This window comes from Monodelphis domestica, chromosome 8, assembly GCF_027887165.1.
Source record: "Monodelphis domestica isolate mMonDom1 chromosome 8, mMonDom1.pri, whole genome shotgun sequence".
Lineage (NCBI taxonomy): Eukaryota > Metazoa > Chordata > Mammalia > Didelphimorphia > Didelphidae > Monodelphis > Monodelphis domestica.
The window spans coordinates 47,764,128-47,786,646 of NC_077234.1; positions in this window are offsets into that span (position 1 = coordinate 47,764,128).

The following is a 22,519-nucleotide window of genomic DNA, read 5'->3' on the forward strand; positions in this document are numbered from 1 at the left end:
GACAAATCACTTAATTTTTCTGAATCTCAGTTTCTCATCTGTAAAATGAGTGGGTTAGACTTTGATGGTCTCTTTCAGCCTAAACCTATGCTCTTAAGATACACTGAAGAAAGTGAGGCATATACCTGTAGTCCCTGATATAAATTCGTGTTGATGGTCAGCTTTTCTAAAAGAAGAGAGTACCATGGAGTAACATGGCTTCTCTTCCCTAGAAATTGAAGAAGAAAAGTAAACTAAGAGTACTTATGTCTGATGATCCAGATTCTCCTGTCAAACTTGCCCATTGGTACATGTGTCTCCATTTTGATGAAGGTATGTGAGAATCTAGTTCTATAAACAATCCTTGGCTGCCCACAGGGTGTTGTTTACTCCATTGGTTCCCAAGAGATTTGGTCATCTGACTTGTTGAGTACCTTCAGGTAAGTCACTAACTTTTCTCCTTGGCCCATATTCCTTAGCTATAAAATTGGCAAAGTGCCTCTGAGGGTGGTATGAAGAATCAGTCCACTGGAGTCTGGAGTTCTGATACTGTGTTGATCTTATATGTAATAGGTTATATAAATGTTAACTAAATTCAGAGAAGCTTAACATCAAAAATTGGCCATTGGGGTTCGAGTGAAAACACCAAAGAAAAACAACTGCTCAGTGACATGGGTTGAAGGGGATATGATTGGAGATATAGACTCTAAATGAACATCCTAGTGCAAATACCAACTACATGGAAATGGGTTTTGATCAAGGACACATGCAATACCCAGTGGAATTGTGTGACGGCTGTGGGAGGGGAGGGAGGAATAGAAAATGATTTTTGTAACCAAGGAATAATGTTTGAAATTGACCAAATTTTTAAAAAATTGGCCATTGGTAATTAATTTTTTCATCCATAACAGTTCCTAAGTCATAGAAGAGTTGCATTTTTCATTGGTAGAAACTATACTCCCATCAATGAAATGATGTATTCTTGAAGTAGAAGTTGGTGCGTTCCTATAATCTCTACTGTTAGAGGAGACTGGGAATCACTTGAGTTTGGAGTTCTGATCTGAAGTTGGGCTAACATGGCTAGAAGAGGTCCAGATTGGGAAGACAACAGGCTAAAGCCTTTGGGGTTAGGCCAATGAGATACTGCTGTACTTCCATCCAGGCCAAGATAGGGAGACCTGACTTCTAGTCTCTCTCTCTCTCTCTCTCTCTCTCTCTCTCTCTCTCTCTCTCTCTCTCTCTCTCTCTCTCTGTCTCTCTCTGTCTCTCTGTCTCTCTGTCTCTCTCTGTCTCTCTCTCTCTCTGTCTTCATCTTTCTCTCTCTTTGTGTCAGCCTGCCTGTCTAAAATATATAATAATTATCACCTATATGTAGAAGTTCATTGGAAGTTGAATCAGAATTACTGGAAGGCTGTGTGAGCTTTCAATGGCTTAAGTAAATCCCTTTAACAACTCAGCTCACAACTTGTCAATGATTTAACAGAAAAGTACAATGGGAGGCCTTATGAGCTTGAAGCTGAGATGGGTGAAACTCTTCAGCTAATAAATACAGAAGGAGGGTTTGAACTCATGTCTTCTTGATTTTCAAAGACTATCACTCTACCTACTGTATCATGTTCCCTTTCTGGATACAGATTTAATAATGAACTTCATTAATATAGAACCTTATCCTAATTTTACACTTAAGGAAATTTAACACCAACAAAGTTAAAAGACTTGCCCAGGGTCACATAACTAGTAAGTGTCTGAAGAGAACTCAGGTTTTCCTGACTCCAGGCTTGCTGTATCTGCTGTCTAGGTGATCATTGGAGGAATCAATGAAATGGTCTTTTAAAGTCCCTCTTGCTTCACAGAACTATGATTCTATAAATAATAATAACAGTGATGATAATATTAGCAACTGACATTTATAAGTTGCTTTAAAGCTTGCAAAATGTTTTTATATGTTATCTTATTTCAGTCTTGGAACGACCCTATGAGGTAGGTACCAGATGTACAATTCTGTAAATTTCCCCAAATTGAGGTTCAAAGAGTTGTCCATGGTCACAGTAAGTCAGAGCTTTTTCTGATCTTTTGCATTTGGTCTTCACCAAGACCCTAGCTATTGAAGTGGACCAGGACCACTATGGCTCAAGGATTAGAAAAGTAGGAGAGGAAAGAGAGAAAAGAATGATGGTCAACAGATGTGCCTAAATTTCCATTCTGGACACATTTTGCCATTAGAAAACAATGTATTGGGGGCAGCTGGGTAGCTGGGTAGCTCAGTGGATTGAGAACCAAGTCCATAGACAGGAGGTCCTAGGTTCAAATCTGGCCTCAGACACTTCCCAGCTGTGTGACCCTGGACAAGTCACGTAACCCCCATTGCCTAGCCCTTACCACTCTTCTGCCTTGGAGCCAATACACAGTATTGATTCTAAGATGGAAGGTTGGTTTATTTAAAGAAAGAAAACAATGTATAATTATGTTCTCAGGCTATAAAAGTTGTCTAGTTCATAATGTAGATGAGATATCTTTGGGGCATAACCATTTGTTACATTACTGCTAAAGGAAGATTCTGCGTTCTGAACAACCAACTGGAAAATTAGAAAACAAACCTTTTGCCAATTAAGAATAATGGAAAGATGAAATATTTGTTGTGAGGACCCATGTTTGAATCCTGACTCTACTAATTAGTCTTGGGAAAATCATGTCATCTTTCTGAGCCTCCATGTTCTTGTCTATTAAAATAGAGTCATTGGACTAAATTATCTCAAAGGTTCCTTCCTATTCTAAATATTGCAATTATGCATTCTGCACCATATGTCTAGATGGCATAGTGAATAGTGTTGAACTTGGGAAGACCTGAGTTCAAATTCAACTTTACTGATTATGTGGTTATGGCCAAGCAAGTAATTTTTTCCAAGTTCCCTATCTATAAAATGGCTATAACAGCAGTTATGTCATAGGTTTAAAATCTCTATAAAATGTACACTTTATAGCTTTCTTCTCTTTCCTAGGAAAAAGCAAAGGTCCAGATCATATATTATAATGGATATTAATAATCATAAAAGGAATCAGGAAGATCTGAATTTAAATCTGGTCTTGGACACTTACTAGCTATGTGACCCTGAGCAAGTCATTTAACCTTGTTTGCTTCAATTTTCTCAACTATGAAATGAGGTGAAAGTGATGCCAAATCCCTCTAGGATCTTTACCAAGAAAACCCCAAATGGGGTCACAGAGAGTTGGACATGACAGAATAACAAAAACATTCATATAGCACTTTAAAGTGTGCAAAGTATTTTGTGTATATTATTTCATTGTAGCCCTGTAGATTTATTAGCTCCTTTTTTCAAATGAGGAAACTGAGGATGAATGGCAGGATTGGAATTTGCACCCTCCTGACTTAAGCCCACCAGGACATCTTGCAGCCCTAACTATAAAAAAATGAATAAAATTTCATTTTTAGGGTGGATTTTAAAAATGCATTTTGTTGGAACTATATATGAATGTCAGTATGGAGATTTAAATTTATTACACTTTAGAGCAAAATGGTGCTTTTTATTTTCCTTTGCCATAAAGTATTTCTTTGTCTTTCATTTGCTGCACATTAATGAAAAGAAATCTGTCTTAATATTACTAGAGAATTGTTTATGCAACCATTAAATCTTCTGCAAGAATAATACCCAGTTGTCATTTTAAAATAGCTATGAAATATATTTATTTTCTTTAATGGGGTAGAAAATGAGCAGTTCCTTCTTGAGTAGGCTATATTTCAGATACAATTTTGCACTCAACTGAATATTTGTGGACAAGCTATAATCCTTGAAAATAGAAATGTTGGCACATCCCTGTTTATGTATAATACTGGTTTATGACAAATAACCAGGAATGCTTATTTAAAAACAACTCTTTATAAATGTGTTCAGAGAAGCTTGGTTCAGTAGTATTTATAGCCTGAGAAATTTTTAGAAGTAATATTTATTTCTGTTTTATTATTCACAGAGACTGCTGGAAATCTATATAAGCATCATTCTGTCTCTAGGGTGAAGGTATATTCTCTAAAAGAAGGGAGCCTCACAATACCTTATAAGAAAATATTTGAAGGTTAAGTTTCTATCTATCCATCCATCCATCCATCCATCCATCCATCTATCTATCTATCTATCTATCTATCTATCTATCTATCTATCTATCTATCTATCTGTCTGTCTGTCTGTCTGTCTGTCTTTATTAATATATATTTCTATCTATCTATCTCTATATGTATCTATTAATGTCTATTCCATTTGTTTATCTATTTGTCCATAAATGTGCATGATCAATTTGTGAATGTATAGAGTTTGGGAATCATTGGATCATAAATTTAGAACTAAAGAGCACCTATAGATGTCCAAGCTGAGACAGAGAATTTAAGTGACTCACCCAAAGTCTTTTTTTTTTTTTAAGAGTGGTAAGGGGTAGGCAATGGGGTTTTAATGACTTGCTTAGGGTCACACAGCTGGGAAGTATCTGAATCCAGATTTGAACCCAAGACCTCCTGTCTCTGGGTCTGACTCTCAATCCACTGAGCCACCTGGTTGCCCCTTACCCAAAGTATTTTGACCAAGGTAGAAAGTAACAGAGATGAGATTTGAACCACAGAATCAAAGAATTTGAGAGTTGGTAAAGACTTCAGCAGTTATATAGCCTAACCCCTATTGGCATCCCCTGGAACAAATAGCCATCCTACCTTTGCTCAAAAATCTCCAAGAGGAGAATCCCCCCACATGCCAAGGCAATCCATTCCACTTTTGGACAGTTCTAATTCTTAAAATGTTTTTCTTGATGTTGAATCTAAATTGACTTCTTTGCAATTTCTACACATTGGTCCTAATTCTGTCCTTTTGGGTCAAACAGAACCAATGTGATTCTCCCTCCACAAGAAAGCCCTTTCAGATACTTGAAGCCGATAGTAATATCTCCTTTTAACCTTGTAATCTTCTCTTCTCTGGGACCAATATGCCATTTCCTTCAACTTCTCCTTGTATGACATGGACTCAAGACCCATCACCATTTTGGTTCTCCTCTAAATAAAATTTAGCTGCTAATATTCCTTCCTAACCTGTGATCCAGAAAAGAACATGATATAATGAGGTATAAAATAAGGTCTGAGAGGACAGAGACCCTGATCAACCTGGAGAGCAAGTTCCATGAAATCAAGAATCATTCTTAGTATTTACCCTAGAGACTACTTAATAGACTACTAGCACAATATCTAGTCCTCAGGAGGTGCTGGATTAATGTTTGTTGCATTATTTTGTGTTGTGCTGCATTTTCTTATTTATTGTACTGAATTTTGTTACTGGGTTTTCCTCTAATATTTCATACTTTCATAGATTTCCCAACAGAATATAAGTCCCATGAGGTAGGAACTGTTTCATTTTTGACTTTGTACAACCAGTGTCCAGCTCAGAGCTTGGCATAAAGTTGGTCCTTTATATGGTCTTACTGAATTAAATAGAATACCATCTATCTTGGCTAAAGTCTATAAAATGGCACCATATTAGACAGTATATATTCTCTATAAGCTGCATTTTCCTTGGATCTATCCCTTTTCTCTAGTGTATTACCAAAGCCTTTCCAGTGTATCGAATTTGCAAGAGCTTCTTCTCTGATGGTGTACATAGGTTTCAAGAACCCAGGTCATTTCTAACCTACAGTGAAGCACTGAATTAGGAGATTGTGGAAAAATTGCTAAAATTCTGGGGAATTCTATGGTGTGTGTGTGTGGGTGTGTGTGTGTGTGTGTGTGTGTGTGTGTGTGTGTGTGTTCCATATAAGATAAAAACTCATTTTGTGAGTTTGGGTATGTATGAAGTTTCAGAATCACATTATTAGAAGAAACCTTGTGGGTTTTTTAATCCAATTCAAATTGTCTCTAGAACAATTCTGACAAATGGACATCCAGTCTCTTCCTGAATATCTCCAAGCAAAGGATAACTCAAGTAGAGTCCCAAGTATTTTATCTTGTCTAGAGTAATTTTAAATGGAGTTTCTCTTTCTAACTCTTGCTGCTGGGTTTTGTTGGAAACATATAAGAATGTTGATGATTTATATAAGTTTATTTTGTACCCTGCAACTTTGCTAAAGTTATTGATTGTTTCTACTGGTTTTTTAGTTGATTTTCTTGGATTTTATAGGTATACCATCATGTCATCTGCAAAGAGTGATAGTTATCCTTATTGCCTACTTTGATCCCTTTGATTTCTTTTTCTTCTCTAATTGCTACTGCTAGAGTTTCTAGTGCAATGTTAAATAAGAGGTGATAATGGGCATCCTTGTTTCACTCCTGATCTCATTGGGAAGGCATCTAACTTATCCCCATTGCAAAGTTTTTTGCTAATAGTTTAAAATGAATACTGTTTATTATTTTGAGGAAAGGCCCTTCTATTCCTATACTTCCTAGTGTTTTCAATAGGAATGAATGTTGTATTTTGTCAAAGGCTTTTCCTGCATCTATTGAGATAACCATGTGATTTCTATTCATTTGGTTGTTGATATGTTCAATCATGTGGATGGTTTTCCTAACCATCCTTGCATTCCTGGTATAAATCCTACCTGATCATAGTGAATAATCCTGGTGATAATTTGTTGTAGCCTTATAGCTAGTATTTTATTTAATATTTTTGCATCTATGTTCATTAAAGAGATTGGTCTACAGTTTTCCTTCTCTGTTTTTGGTCTTCCTGGCTTTGGAATCAGTACTATATTTGTATCATAAAAAGAACTTGGTAAGAATCCTTCTTTGCCTATTTTTGTCAAATAGTTTGTATAGTATTGGGATTAATTGATCTTCAAATGTTTATAGAATTCACTTACAAATCCATCTGGCCCTGGGGATTTTTTTCTTAGGGAGTTCTTTGATGGCTTGTTCAATTCTTTTTCTGAGATGGGGTTATTCAATATTCTATTTCCCCTTCTGTTAATCTAGGCAATTTATATTTTCATAAATATTCATCCATCTCACCTAGATTGTCATATTTATTGCCATATAATTGGGCAAAATAGTTCTTAACAATTACCTTAATTTCCTCTTCATTAGAAGTGAGAGAGGGCAGCTGGGTTGCTTAGTGGATTGAGAGCCAGACCTAGAGATGGGAGGTCCTGGGTTCAAATCTGAACTCAGACACTTCCTAGTTGTGTGACCCTGGGCAAATCACTTAACTCCATTGCCTAGCCCTTACCACTCTTCTGCCTTGGAACCAATATCTAGTATTGATTCTAAGACAGAAGGTAAGAGTTTTTTTTTAAATAAAAAAAGTGAGTTCACTCTTTTTATTCATGATGCTTTTAATTTGGTCCTCATCTTTCTTTTACTTAATTAGATTAACCAATACTTTATCTATTTTATTTGTCTTTTCAAAGTACTAGCTCCTAGTCTTATTTATTAGTTCAATAATAACTCAAGGGAGAATTCAATACTTCTTGAGGCAGTCATTCCATTTTTTGATATCTTTCATTGTTAGGGCAGTGAGGTAGCTAAGTGGAGAAAGTATTGGGCTTGCAGTCAGGAAGACTCTTCTTTCTAGGTACAAATCTGGCTTCAGACACTTACTAGTTATGAGACCCTGGACAAGTCACTTACCTTTGTTTGCCTCAGTTTCCTCATCTGTCAAATGAGATGGAGAAAGAAAGGGCAAATTACTCCAGTATCTCATTAAGAAAACCCCAAATGGAGTCATGAAGAGATTGACACAACAGAACAACAACAAATTATTAGGAAGATTTTTTCCCTTCACATCAAGTTTTAAATTTGTCTCCTTGCAACTTCCATCCATTTGCCCTTGTTCTGCCTCCTGAGCCAAACTAAGGGCTAATCTGTTTATGATGATCCTATGATGTTGCCATTCTCCAAGCCCAAAGTCCCCAGATCTATCATTTAATTCTTTCCTGGCATTCACTTGAGGCCCTTTGCTATCCCAGTTATCTTTCTTTGAACATTCTCCAGCCTATCAATGACCTTCTAAAAGGTGTCACCCAGAAATTAGACAGAGCCTACCAGCTGAGAGGGGGCGTTGATTACAGGCAGTGGAAGGGATGGCGAAAATCTTCAGCATTCCCTCCCATGATAAATTTCTTCTTTCTCCATGCTTTCACAAGGAGTCATAATCAAAAACCATAACAGGCAATGGGTGGGGTCCATTTGGCATTTCTGCCCAACATGCTTGGAATAAAATGTAAATGCAAAGAAGATGCACTGTTTGTAGCCCGGGTACCAGTGAGAAACTCTGACACCAGAGATAGATTCACAGCCTGCTCTTTCCCAGGATGGATGACTGGCCCGAAGTATTCTTTTCTGACATGATTCACACTCTGGTGTATATAAATACTGTTTTACTGTTTTTATAAGGACACCCGGTATACCCACAGTACCTTTCATCTGAAGATCCCAAAGAGCTGCCTAAACACTAATTACTTCTCACTGCACTCTTCTGAGGAAGGAGACTATTCTTAGTTCCATTTTACAGATGAGAAAACTAAGGCATATGAAGATCGAAATGATTTGCCTAGAGCTACCCCCAGAACAGTGGCAGAGCTAGGAATAGAACCGATGAGTCATAATCGCTCTAATCACCAAACAACATTGTTTTTCTTCCTGAGCATGTGAGCTCATTAGGAGCAATGACTGTGACTCCAAAATGATCTGCATTATAGCCAGATCTCGATGAAATATTAGATCAGAGAAGTCATTGCTAGCAGAAGAAGATCCTTTTGCTATTAGGTACCAGCTAATAAATAAAAAAAGATAATAAAATATAATATAAACAAAGTAAAACCATCTATGTTTATATAGGCCACATGAACTTTTTTTTTTAAACCCTTACCTTCCATCTTAGAGTCAATACTGTGTATTGGCTCCAAGGCAGAAGAGTGGTAAGGGCTAGGTAATGGGGGTCAAATGACTTGCCCAGGGTCACACAGCTAGGAAGTGTCTGAGACCAGATTTGAACCTAGGACCACCCATCTCCAGGCATGGCTCTCAATCCACTGAGCTACCCAGCTGCCCCCATGAACTCTTTTTTTTTTTTAAATATTTTTAAAACTATATTAATGTACTAGGTTTTCTTGGCAAACAAAACCTTGTTCTGACCATGGCTATGTAGTCTCTGCCAGATTACCAAGGGGATCCATAAATACAAAAGAGGCCAAGAACCCCTGCCTCAGTTTCTCCTCTGTCCACTTTCTAAATCCATAGCAATTTGACAAATGAATCCTCAGCGTAGCTCTGTGAGAGGTGACTCTTATCATCTCTCTCTTGGAAAAGCAGTAATCAGAGACCCAAAGGGTGAATCGAAGGCTCACTGTGGGCTCACATCAGCACTGACTCAAGTCCCACCTTAGATCATTCAGATCTGCTGCTTGTTCATTTTTTAGTATTGTGAAACTTTGGTTGCAGGAGAGAGAGTTGGTGGAGGGAGGGCATGACATCCAGGATAAGAACAGCCTAGAGTGGGATTCATGTTACAGGTTTTCCATGAAAGGGAATAGTCATGCAGCTCTGGAACTCTTCTGAAAATCTGTCACTTCCCACTTGTGATAGGGATCTTGTTTGACAAGCCCAGGCATCGTTGCTCTGCTGAGTGAGTAATCTTTGAAGAGCCTGCCTGCCCTGATCCAAGTTGTCCTGGAGGGAAGGAGCTCCAGGAACAGCGATCTGGCTATGGAAACCCAATATGCAGGAGGTAAGCATTTCCTACCTGCCCCCCACCCCAGCCCCTCAATCCTCTCTCCCCAGTGGCTTACATGGACTCAGAGAGAAAATGAACCAAGTCTCCAGCCGTCCGTCAGTTTTCTTTATTGCCTCTTGATTCATACGATTCTCTGTTTCACACCAAGTTTCAGTCCACTGAACAGTGAGCAAGTTCACAAGACATTTGAGAGAGCCGATGCCCTTTGGAAGGGTGTTTTTCAAGAACGGGAGGAATCATGGGGAGTAGGCACCATGTGTCTCATGTCCTCTGCTCCATTCTTCATGGACACTCCAATCCTCTTTTCTCCTCCACTATCTCTAGCAGCATTTGTTAAGGTTGGGATATCCTGGAAGGAAAGCAGGTGCCTGTTGATTGGGAGACACCCAAACAAACTGTGGCATGAATATAATGGAAGATTATTGTGCCATAAGAACTGAAGAATTTGAAAAAATCCAAGGAAACCACCAAAATGTTAATGAACCAACATATCCCTCAGCTCCTATTACCTTTCCTGCCAAAGTCACCTTGCATGTACCTTGTATATTCCTCTAGATATAACTGGTGTCTCCCATGATCAACTATAAGATCCTTGAGGGCAAGGGCTGTTTCATTTTGTATTTTGGATCTCTAGCGCTTAGCATGATTTCTGACATATAGTATGTACTTAATCATGGGTTGATTTGATTACAAACTACATGAGGCAATTTGCATGATGACCACAATAATGTAAAAGAAAGCACCATTCAAAGACTTCAGAATTCTGATATCTGCAGTGACCAACAGTTATGCCATCTGGAAATTTTTTTTTAATCCTTATTTTCTGTCTTAATAATAACTTGAAGACAGAAGGACCAATGCTAGGCAATTGGGGTTAAATGACTTGCCCAGGGTCACATAGCTAGGAGGTATCTGAGGTCAGATTTGAACCCAGGACCTCCCATCTCCAAGCCTGTATTCTATCTGCTATGCCACCTAGATGCCCCTGCTTTCAGGAAACTTAATGGTGAAGCACTCATTCTTGCCTCTGATCACAGAGTTTGTGGACAGTAGGTGTAGAAGGAGACATACATTTTCAGACCCAGCCAATGTGATTTGTTTGGCTTGACTGCACTTAAACATTTACTTGCTAGCATATGGGAGATGGGGTGGGAGGGAATAATCATTTATAGAATGTCTACTACATGCCAGACACTATGCTAAGCACTTTTTACAAATATTACCTTCTTTGATCTTCAAAACAACTCTACAAGGGACATAAAATTATTTCTCCAATTTTATACTTGAGGAAATTGAGGCTTGCAGGAATTAAGTGACTTGCCCAGAGTCACACAGCTAGAAACTGCCTGAACCTGGATTTGAATTTAGGACTTTTTGACTCCGGGTCCAGTAATTGATGCCACATACTCCCAGTTTCCTCAAGCTACTTTTTTTTTTTTTGGTCCCTGGGGGTGATTTTATTGGAAAGTCATCAGGAGGACTCATGGGAAGTTGACTGCAATGAAAAAAGAGAAGGGCATCAATGAATCATTGAAAAAGGAAAAAGGTTAAGAAGGGGAGAAGGCTCTGCAGATGTTAGCTGTGGCCTCAAGGATGGGGGACTGAATTTCTCCACTATGGCTTTCTTGCTGACTTACTTTCACTGCCTGCGGAGTCTTGCCAGATCAGTCCTCAATGTGTCAGCCTGTCCTTGTGACAGGAAATATGACTGGAGTGCTGAAAAGTTTTTAATTATCCTCTCGGTTGTCTCCAATAATGATAGCTTACTTGTGGGCACATGTCTCAGAGGAGAGTCATGCTGTGCAACCCCACATGCAACATACAGATGCCTTCATTTCCTGTGCCTTTGGGTTGAACCAGAAAAGATGGTGTCCGGGAATCCATGCACACTTCCCTCCTGGCCCTCCCAGCCAGAGGGAGAGACAGAGACAGAGACAGACAGACAGACATAGAGACCGAATCAGAGACTCAGAGAGAGACACACACACACACAGAAAGAGAAAGAGGGAGACAGAGATGGAGACAGACAGAGAGATACAGAGTCAGAGACACAGAGACAGACAGAGAGATGGACAGAGAGAAGAGAGAGGGAGACAGAGATGGAGACAGTCAGAGACACAGACACACACACACATACACACACACACATGCAGAGATGGAGAGAGAGGGAGACAGAGATGGAGACAGTCAGAGACACCCAGACAGACAGACAAACAGACACACACACAGAGAGAAAGAGAGAGAGAGAGAAAGAGAGAGAGAGAGAGATGGAGAGAGAGAGATATGGAGAGAGAGAAGAGAGAGAGAGAGAGAGAGACAGAGATGGAGACAGACAGAGACAGCCAGACAGACAGAGACAGAAAGACAGAAATGGAGACAGATAGACAGAGAGAGCGAGAGCAAGCGAGAGAGAGACAGACAGAGAGACAGAGTCAGAGACACACAGAAAGAGAGACAGAGACAGAGAGACAGAGGGGGGGGGAAGAAAGAGAGAGAGAGAGAGAGAGAGAGAGAGAGAGAGAGAGAGAGAGAGAGAGAGAGAGAGAGAGAGAGAGAGAGAGAGAGCAGGACATGGAGTTTACAAGGAGGGTTACTCAGGAGAATATCCTGGAGGATAATCTAGGTCAGGTTGTGACTAAGAGAGAATGACCTCCTGCCCAAATCCAGGCAAATGTATCTCCATCCAATGGACCCATGTGACCATGACCTTTCCAAAGAGGGACTTAAGCAAGAAAGATTTGGATCTGGAAGACCTAGACTTGATTCCCAGCTCTGCAATTTTTCTGTGCAATCCTGGGAAAGTCGATTCCCTGGGGTCTTAGTACTTCATTTGCAAATTGGAGAGTTTGGACCAGATGACTTTAGAGAATCCTTCTGGTTCTAACTCTATCCAGTATCACATAGTTAATGTCCACTAGAAAATTGAGGAGTTCTGCTGATCAGTCTTTCTGCTGGATGAGTGGAGAAGAGTTGGAAATGGAATCAGAGGAGCTGGGTTCAAATTTCCACACAGGAGGGTACTTTTTTTAACTTCTCCAACTTTTAAATTTCCCTCATCTGCAAAATGGAGGGGAGAACTAGAGCACCTGGAAAGTTCTTTATCTCAGTAACTCTCTGATCCATATTTCTTTATAAATCTTTTGGGGGCGGCGGTATAGATGTAATTCAATTTCTTCTCCTTCCAAAAATGTTCCTTTAAGTATTACTAGGAGTGCCTTCCTCTTCCCTCATCCAGAGGCCCAGATACATCCATTTTATGGCTGTTAAAAAGTCTTTCAGCATTCCCCCTTTATATGCTTATCTCATCACAAGGACAAGTTGACACATTCAATCCAGATTAACAAGTGGAAAAGAAAGTTCCCTTCAAAATCTTGCTTTTAGTTGCCTTGTAAGGGAAAGTCTGGGCCTTTTTTTTTTTTTAACAGTTTTTCAAGTTCATACCCCTAAGAAAGTGGATAGAATCGGGTTTTTGCTTTCTTGGAGGAAGTGAAGCCTTTTTTTCATAGTCCAGTTCCTTCTAGAAGGAAGTCCAAGAGAGAAAATGCCTCCATCCTTCAAACAACCGGCTTAAATCTGTGGAACCTATTCACTGGGAAGTCGGGTTTGAATGGCAATTGAGAGAAGCCAGAGAATAGCTTCTCATCCCTTCAGACTTTTATTTATTGCCGCTCAATGAAAACCCAGTAAGGCGGTGATGCACCGAGGTGGTAATTAAAACAACCCGGAAAACAGCTCTAAATGAGCTCCAATTGGGCCCAGAAAGAACCTCCGATTATATTAGGCTGATGAGATTTAGAGTGGGAAGCGTTATAAGTGCAGGGATCCATCCTCCCCTCCCCCCGTTGAGAAATGCCAGCTCTGGGGCCAAGCCTCAGAAATGTGCCTGATGGGGCACAGCTCCACGGGAAGGCCCCAGCAGCAAGCCGGGGTCTGCCTCAGACAAACTGCTCATTCTGTCCGGGAGTAATTCAGTCTTTCAGCATAACAATCTGCTCTCAGTGAACCCAGCACAATGTCGGCAGCCCTCTGAGCTGCCATTCATTGCCACAAGGCCTGCTAACCCTTGCAGCCCTGGTACCTCATTCCTGGAGCTGTCAGGGCAGAGGAGAATGGGAGAGATGGATGCCCACCTCCCTGCCCTCCTCCAACTGGGAGAGAGCTTCACGCCAAATCCAAGAGGACCAGCTGGAAGAGGAAGGCCTAAAGGTTTCCCAGCCAGCTGAAATTGGAAGAAGAATTTCACACCTCCCAGAAAAGCTGATAAAAATTCATGATTTTTTTTTCCTTTTTGGCTGGGGATACTAAAAAGAAAACAAACAAATAACCTAACCGCAATAAGAAAATCCAACTCATTTTTTTCCTCCTTTGGTCTTGGATTGAAAATGGTGTCTTTGCCTCCAGGCAAATCTCAGTGATGGAAGGGAATACCCAACATCCTCTCTCTACAGCCCTGCTGGTAGAAATGTTCCAACAGGACCAGGGCAGCCAGCGCACAAAATATTCTGTATGGAACCAAGTAAGGAGGGAGGGACATGTCTAAAGCTGCCAGGAGAGATTGCTGGGGGATTCTTATCATCTCCGTGACCCGCAAGAGTCTGGGCTTGGGAGGCAGAGAGATGCAGGCTCTGCTACTTCCTACCTGTAGGAGCTTGGATCCCCCTGAGCCTCAGTTTACTCCTCTGTAAAATAAGGGGCCCAGATTAGAAGATCCCTAAGTTTCCTGCCATTTCTAAATGGGTGAAACTGTGAGATCTTATGCCATACCCAAAGAGAGGACTTTCAGATTTCAGAGTGATGGAGGGAAAAAGACATCTTTGTGTTCGCTAGAATCTAACGGAAGTTTAGCATTTCCTTCCATTATTGAAAGACGTGATTCTGAGAAGGAGTCACGGGCTTCCCCAGACTTCCAAGGGGATCCGTGATACAAAAAAAGGTTAAGAACCTCTGCCCTGAGACCTTGGCCAACGTTGGAAATAGCAACGCGCTGAGCTCTCCCTCTGTTAACAGCTGAAGAAGTGGAGGTCATCTTTTCTAACTGCACAATATGGGCATTATGCCACACAAGGAAAACTTGTGAGGCTGACCCTTATCATGGAGAAGCTTTGAACCACTTCTTTTTTAAAACGATTATGGTTCATTTCAAGCCATTTTAAAGGGCATTGGTCATGCACGGAAGGCCTCTGAGGATCCTTTGGGCTCTCTGCAGATCCAAGTGAATGGCCTGAAATTCTATGATTTTTGTTTTCTTCTTCTTCTAAGGATTCCAAACTTAGTCCCAGGACAACAATATTCTATTCTATTTTAATTAATTAACTTAATACCAATAATTATAATAAACTATTGTGAATTTATTATAAATTATTAAGAAACAATAAATTAAAATAATTGAATATTCTATAGGAGTGTAGTAGTGGCCTTCCAAAGTAGGGCTCTTGGTAGCCCTGGGTTAGGACAGTGCTGCTGGCCTTGACCCTCTGGGATGATGCAGGATTCTTTTTGGTCCCAGCTGGAGGTTTCCATCCTCTTTAATATTTACCTTCCTTGGGGGTAGTTGGGTAGCTCAGTGGACTAAGAAGCAGGTCTAGAAACGGGAGGTCTTTGGTTCAAATCTGGTCTCAACTACTTCCCAGCTGTGTGACCCTGGGCAAGTCACTTAACCCCCATTGCCTAGCCCTTACCACTCTTCTGCCTTGGAGCCAATACACAGTATTGATTCCAAGATGGAAGATAAGGATTTAAAAATATATATTTACCTTCCTTCTTTTCTATTCTTATCTTTGAGGGTAGAGATTGTTTTTGCCCTCCTTTCCTTCTCTCTAGCTTAGCTAGTCCTTGGTACATGGTAAATATTTAATAAATGCTTGTCGATGGGCAGCTAGGTGACCTAGTACCTAGAGAGCCAGGCTTGGAGTCAAGAGGATCTGGGTTCAAATTTGACTTCAGGTACTTTCTATCTGTGTAACCTCAGGCAAATCACTTAAGTCTGTCTAATCCTTCCTTCTCTTCTGCCTTAGAGTTGTTTCTAAGACAGAAAATAAGGGTTTTAAAAGCCAAATCAAATCAATGCTTGTTGATTGACTGTGAGATGACTACTATTACATACACATGAATACACATACCCAAGTGTGTACAAGATCTAGAAAGACCTCAAAGATCTAGTTTATATATTTTTATCTATAGCTGTCTTTTTTTGTTCGTCTTATCATTTTTTCCTTTGTCTCTTTGTCTGTCTTCTATTGTTTTCTCTTTATCTCTTTCTCAGAGGAGTTGAGGCAGAGGGAGAAAGCTTAATTTGTAATCAAAAGAAAGCTGGTTTGAATAACACTTTTCCACCCATCACTCATTAATGGTTTGACCTTGAGCCAATCATTGTATTTCTCTGAGTCTTAGTAACCACATCTGTAAAATGGGAATAAAGATGCTTTTTTTTTTTTTTTTTTGAGAAGCACTGAGGGGTAGTGGCTAGACAGCCAGCCTCAGAGCTGAGAAAACTTGGGTTCCAGTCCTGCCTGGGCCACACATTCTCCATGTCCCATAGCTAAATCTCTAAGACTATATAAGTCACAGAGGAGTTAATGATCTGAACTGGTGGGAAGTGCTTCTCCATCCCTTACAATGAATGCCCCATTAGTCTAAACAAAACATTCTTGCTTGTCTAGGTTGAAGACCAAGTGAGATAAGGTGTATACAGTGGCTTGGTAAACATAAATGCCAGCTATGATTACCCTTGGAAGAATGAATCATGACTGTCTTTTGCCAGATATGCTACAATGCGAAAACCCTTCCCTTTCCATTTCTGCCCCATGGTCCCAGAGGAAACTGACGGGCACAGGTTTTCCCAAGCTGCCTCCTCCTCTTCTTCGGTCAAGAATTATTGCCAGGGGAGTCAAGTGGAAAGACCTACCTGGCTCCCAATGACTAACCCAAGGATTAGAAATGGAAGGGGCCAAGAAAAGCCATTGGCTCCAACAACAAAGGTGGGATGGAGCTCTCCAGCTTGCTTTTGGACAGAATCTCTCTCCCCCCACTCCATCTGCAGTTACCTCATCAAAGCTGTGAGGAAACCCTTTGTTACACCAACTAGAATACATAAAGGATCAGGGACAAAAGGTGGGAGGAAGGGTCTGATTCTGACTCAAGAAGGAAGGAGAGAGCTTGGGAACCTTGGGAGGAAGAGGAGATGAAGCTATAGTATATAACATTTGGTTTTCGATCTTTTCGGTCATGTTGGAGTTTACTCGGCAAAGTGGTTTACCATTTCTTCTCCAGCTAGTTTGTAGTAGTAGTAGTAGTAGTAGTAGTAGTAGTAGTTGTAGTCTCTCGGTAACCGAGGATGACGATTGTCTTTGTGCGATTTCATCTATGGTGTATAGATGAGTGTACCCAAAGACACTTGTGCGTGAATGAGATTTAAGTGGAAAAGTTGATGCATAGAGACAGTCCCACTCTCTCGGCGTTGGAAGCCTGGGTCCAGTGGCACTGGAAGTTGTTACACCTGGAGACTTCCTCAGCTGCATTGGATGGCTGTGTTGTCTTTTGTTTGACAGATGAGGTAACTGAGGCAAACAGGATTAAGTGACTTGCTCAGGGTCACACAGCTGAGACCAAACTTGAACTCAGGAAGATGAGTGCCTAAGGGGTCAGAGGATCTTTCAGGGTGGTGAGGCTTTGGAGACATGAAGGAGAAGTTCAGAGAAACAAGCCTAAAACACAAAGCAATCATTTTACCCATTACATATAATTTTATTTTACCAATCACAGGTAATAATTTCCCACAGAAGTTCTCAGAAGTTCTATGATCCAAATTGTCCCCCCTCCCTTCCTTCCTACTCCCTTCTCCAAGATAGTAAGCAATTTGATCCAGGTTATACATGAGTTGTCACACAAAACATATTTCCTTATTGTTCATTTTTTTGGTAAGAGAATACTCATGCTCATATAAAACCAAAACCCCCAAATTAAAACCCAAATAAACTAAAGTGAAAAATCATATGCCTTGGTCTGCATCTGACTCCAACAGTTCTTCCTCTGGAAGTGGATAGCATTCTTTGTCCTGAGTCCTTCAGTATTGCCCTGGATCCTTGTATTGCTGAGAGTGGCTAAATCTTAAAAAGTTAATCCTTCCCCAAGATTGCTGTTACTGTGAACAATGTTCTCCTGGTTCTGTTTATTTCATTCTGTATCCAGGTCTTTCTGAAATCATCTAGTTCACTATTTCTTACAGCACAATGGTATGCCATCTCCATCATATACCATAACTTATTCAGCCATTCACCAGTTGAGGGAAATCTCTTTAGTTTTCATTTCTTTGCCACCACAATAAATATTTTTGTACAAGTAGTTCCTTCCCTTTCTTTCTTCCTTCCTTCCTTCCTTCCTTCCTTCCTTCCTTCCTTCCTTCCTTCCTTCCTTCCTTCCTTCCTTCCTTCCTTCCTTCCTTCCTTCCTTCCTTCCTTCCTTTCTTTCTTTCTTTCTTTCTTTCTTTCTTTCTTTCTTTCTTTCTTTCTTTCTTTCTTTCTTTCTTTCTTTCTTTCTTTCTTTCTTTCTTTCTCTCTCTCTCTCTCTCTCTCTTTCTTCCTTTCTTCCTTCCTTCCTTCCTTCCTTCCTTTCTTCCTTCCTTTCTTCCTTCCTTCCTTCCTTCCTTCCTTCCTTCCTTCCTTCCTTCCTTCCTTCCTTCCTTTCTTTCTCTCTCTCTTTCTTTCTTCTTTTTTTCCTTCCTTCCTTCCTTCCTTCCTTCCTTCCTTCCTTCCTTCCTTCCTTCCTTCCTTCCTTCCTTCCTTCCTTCCTTCCTTCCTTCCTTCCTTCCTTCCTTCTCCTTCCTTCCTTCCTTCCTTCCTTCCTTCCTTCCTTCCTTCCTTCCTTCCTTCCTTCCTTCCTTCCTTCTCCTTCCTTCCTTCCTTCCTTCCTTCCTTCCTTCCTTCCTTCCTTCCTTCCTTCCTTCCTTCCTTCCTTCCTTCCTTCCTTCCTTCCTTCCTTCCTTCCTTCCTTCCTTCCTTCCTTCCTTCCTTCCATTTTTTTTTGTCTTTTTGGAACATAGAAAACAGTAGTGATTTTACTGGATCAAAGGGTTGTGACGAATATTTTTCAGCAATCTGAAACAAAGCAAAGAGGCAAACTACAAGCCAATCATAGATTTATTGAGAAAGGTTGGCGTCTCTCAGGAAAGCTGGGTCATTAGGCTGCCTCACACTAGAGACAACTAAATGAGAGTTTCCTCCTCTTTTTTATACCCTAACGTAACATTATACAATGTCTCTCAATATCTCACAAAACATCTTTTCTAGGCAGATATCCAGATGTCTTTTCTATCTGTGGGTGGTGCTCAAACTTCTTGAGATGCCTCAGCTTCTTGATTGGTCACAAGAGCTCTAAGGCTACCACCACTCCTCCCTTGGTCAGAAAAAGGTCAAACACACCTACTGCTCATCATTCAGATATGCCTTATATGGTTGGTAGGTCTTCTGCTCAGTTCTGCTTAGAGGGCAAGAACCCAAGATCTTACGCGTACTTGAGGCACACCCTATTGCAAAATCCTAGCTTATAGAGTTACAGTGAAAAGAAAAATAAATATATATGGCATTAACTTAGCTTAATAACCTTATAAAATAAAGCATATTTACTATAATTCTATAAATCACTAACCAATTATTATCCCAGATTAACCACTTCCTTTGGCTAAATACTGATTAATTCTAATGGGGGGCATATTTTTAATAAGAGTCAGGGGATCAGGTATTCTCATTTTCTTTAGGATATGCATTGTTTTATAGCCTTCTGGGATAGATCCAGATTGTCCTCCAAAATGGTTGGATCAGTTCACAAATCTACCAACAATGCATTAGCTTCCCAATTTTGCCACATCCCCTCCAACATTTACCACTTTCCTTTACTGTCATTTTGGCCAATTGATAGGTGTGAGGTGGTACCTCAGAATTGTTTTAATTTGCATTTCTCTAATCAAGAATGACTTTGAACATTTTTTCATATAATTATTGATAGTTTTGATTTCTTCTGAAAATTTCTTGTTCATATCTTTTGAGCATTTGTCAACTTGGAGAATGGATACAGCAGTCATTGGGGCTGAATCTTCATTTTAAGTTTCATAGATTATGAGAAAACATCTTTTTGCACATTTTAGAGTAATACTGGATTGATCGATTAACGAACCACAAGTATTTAAGGTTTCTTATGTGCAGGTACTGTGCTAGACATTGTCAATACAAAGACAAAAATGTAACAGTTTCCTTGCCCTTTAGGAGTTTACTTTCTATATGTCTACCATAAAAATCTATGAAGAATTGACAGTAACAGAGACAGCTAAGAGTCATTTCTCAGTAGCAATCAAAGGAGGCAGGACAAACCGCTTTTAAAAAAAGCAATGTCCTCTATCCACCAACTTGAAAAAAATAGTAGCAGAGTACTAGTAATGTTAAATGGATCTGTGATCTCATTCGTTCAGGAGTTCACTTCAGTGATGCCAATTGAATCCCTTCCAGCTAACCATTTTGTGAACTATTGATTGTCTCCCTCCTCCTCCATAAATTTGCTCTGGGAGATCCACCCAATGGAAAAAAAAAAGTAAATTCTGCTAATAAAAAGAGAAATGCAAATTAAAAATACTCTGACAGAGTTCCAAATACCCATAAAATAGAAAAGATGAAAAGAATAGATATTGGAGGGGGTAAAAAAGATAGGCACATAAATATATTATTGGTAGGATGGTAAAACTCTAAAAAACCTAGAAAATATTTTTAATTATACAAGAAAAGTTACTAAATTATAGTTTATATACTTTGTTCTAGTTTTATACCAATATTGGGAAAATGCCTCCAAGGAGGCTAAAGACAGAGAGAAAGAATATATGTATCTACATATGCTTGTGTGTAAATATACTCATAAATATAGAGGCAGGGAAGTGATTTAGTGCCCAGCCTGAAATCAGAAAGAATCATCTTCCTAAGCTCAAATATGACCATAGGTACTTACTAGCTGTGTGACCTTGGACAAATCACTTAACCCTGTTCACCTCAATTTCCTCACCTGTAAAATGATCTGGAGAACAAACTGGCAAATCACTCCATGCTATTTTTTTTAGTGCTTAATAAATGTTTATTGACTGATCAACTAAAAAGAATAAATATGATATTTATAAAAAGTTTTTATACTACATGATACAAACTTCATTTTCAGTGGAAAAACTGGTCAGAAATAACAGCTTTCTGTGCCAAGAAAACCCCCCAAGGGGTTAAGAAGAGTAAACCATGGCTGTAAAACAACTGAAAAAAAGCATAAATATATCACAAACATATCTTTAAAAAAGACAAAGACCTTTACCTTCTATCTTAGAAGCAATGCTTAGTATTGATTCCAGGGCAGAAGAGAGGTAAAGGTTAGGCAACTGTGGTTAAGTAACTTGCTCACACTACTAGGAAGCATCAGAGGCCATATTTGAACCCAGAACCTCCCAGTTCCAGGACTGGTATGCTATCCACTGTGCTACCTAGCTGCCCCACAAAAGAGCATCTTTTGTAGGAGCAAAAAAGTAGGAACAAAGCAAGTATTCACTGATGAATGGTTGACCGATTGGGGAATAGTTGACCATCTGGTGAATGGTAGAAGAATTTGTGGTTTACAAATGTTTCAGAATATAGTTGAACTGTAAAGAATGATGAAATTGAGGAATTCAGAAAAGCATGGGAAGATTTTTGGAACTAATGAAAAGCAAAATAAGCAAAGCCAGCAGAACTAGGTGCACAATGCCTCCAATAATGTAAACGAAGGCAAAAATGGACAAAATATTCTTTAGAAAAATTGAACTGAACTCCCCTGGCTTCAGAGGACTGATGTTGGAACATCCTTCCTCTAAGTACCTCAGTGGTATTGAGCTACAGATGCAGAATAGCACATATCCTTTGATTCATGGCACTTTATTGGCTGGTTTCACTTAACTTTAATGTTTTTAAAATATAATTTTATTTATTTATTTTTAAAAATATTTTTCCATGGTTACATGATTCATGTTCTTTCCCTCTCCTCTTCTCTCCCCACTCTTGGAGCTGAAAAATAATTCCACTGGGTTATATGTTTAACTTTAATTTTTTAAAATAAGAGTGGGGGGTGGTGGTAATGCCGAGCTGGGTGGCTCAGTGGATTGAGAGTCAGACCCAGAGATGGGAGGTCCTGGGTTCAAATTTGACCTCAGACACTTCTCAGCTATGTGACCCTGGGCAAGTCACTTAACCCCCATTGCCTAGCCCTTACCACTCTTCTGCCTTGGAACCAATACACAGTATTGATTCCAAGATGGAAGGTAAGGGTTAAAAAAAAAAAGAGTAGGGGATAAGTGATAACATTTGTATCACCTAGTGGAAATGCTTGTTGGATCTGGGAGCAGGGAAGGAAGACAGGAGGGAAAGAAAATGAAATATGTAGATTTGGAAAAATATTTTTAGAATAAAAAATGAAAAATAAAATAAAATAAGAATAGGGGGAGACAAAGCCGGTTCTCCAGACTGGAGCAAGAAGAGGTTCTAGATTTTAATCTGGTCCCTTATATTTCCTAGTTGTGTGACCCTAGGCAAGTCACTTAACCACCATTGCCTAGCCCTTACCCCTCTTCTCCCTTGGAACCAATACACAATATTGATTCTGAGATGGAAGGTTAGGTTTAAAAATAAAATAAGGATAGGGGATAAATGATAACATTTGTGTAATGCAGTAGAAGTGCTTATTGCATCTGGGAGGGGGGAGGGAAGATAGGAGGGAAAGAAACTGAAATATGTAAACATGGAAAAATATTTTTAAAAGAAAAAATAAATAAATAAAAA